The 1135-nt window shown below is 37.9% G+C and overlaps 1 protein-coding gene across 1 annotated transcript in view; it reads left to right on the forward strand.

Moving 5' to 3' along the window:
• Positions 1-1135, forward strand: part of LOC106688725 (uncharacterized) — a 34589-nt gene that overhangs the window by 12048 nt on the left and 21406 nt on the right. The gene's annotated exons all lie outside the window — the stretch shown is intronic.

Raw genomic sequence — 1135 nt, forward strand, 5'->3', positions numbered from 1 at the left:
TGATGGTGGAAACCCTTCTGGAAGAAGAACAACAAAGAGAACTCACCTTAGCGTATCATCAGGGAAAGACAAATCACTGGGGAATCCATGAGACTATGCAAGCGTTGAAGAGAAGATACTTTTGGTGGGGAATGAGGAAGACTATATCAGAGGTTGTAGGAAGCTGCGAGGTTTGTCTTGACACACATCCGCCTAAAGGAAGACAAGAGAAGGCACCTACCACAGATGCCCCACTTAAAGATTTACAAATCGACACATTTACATGGAATGGGTACAAATGGGTGACCATGATTGACCTCTTCAGTAAGGCCGCAATGGCGCACCCAGTCCAAGATAGATCTTCAGAAGCAGTATTGGCAGCTCTCCGCTTGTGGTTTCAGTTCTACGGAGTTCCCGAACGCATCTCATCGGAATTTAAACCTCACAGATAGGAAGGAAATGATAAAAATTGGGACAATTATATATAGAAAGTTGGGATCAAACAGGGGTAAGGAGATACAGCGATACGAGGGACCATTCAGGGTGATAATAATAACATAATAACATAATGTTGTAACTATTGAGAGCATCAGAGAACCCAAAAATCGCAGGACCGTTCATATTGAACAACTTAAAATCGCGCTAACCGAAACACCTGCGCAAGAATAATCCGGAGTGTCCTCATCTCAACTTATCTGTTGAGTTATGTTTTCTTAAGTGGTGATTATTTTTTTTTATATTTATCTTTGATTATGGCGACGTACTGAATAAATTACGTTGCATTTTTTTTAAATTGTATAATCTCATGATTTTATTTTTTTTTTGTTTACTTTTAGTTTATAACAAGCGATTACGAGGAGTATCTATCTTTTGCTTTCTTTATTGTATATAGTTTATTGTAAATAGTTGTTGTTGTATTTTATATTAATTTATTATATAGTTGAAGTTTACGAGAATTATTCATAAACTGGTGGGGGGTAGTTACAGTCTTAGTCAGCTGTTACTTCGATGTCAGCTGACTGAGGAGATCAGCTGATCGCATATACACAAAGAGATGTACCGAACCCAATAAAGTTAGTATGTTACAGCAGTTCACACGTGTTACATCTTATTCCTTCTTCTCTTTTTTGACATTTGGCTTTCGCCGATACTTAAC

This window comes from Halyomorpha halys, unplaced genomic scaffold (assembly GCF_000696795.3).
Source record: "Halyomorpha halys isolate HHAL.00 unplaced genomic scaffold, Hhal_1.1 Scaffold1186.1, whole genome shotgun sequence".
NCBI classification, from domain to species: Eukaryota; Metazoa; Arthropoda; class Insecta; order Hemiptera; family Pentatomidae; genus Halyomorpha; species Halyomorpha halys.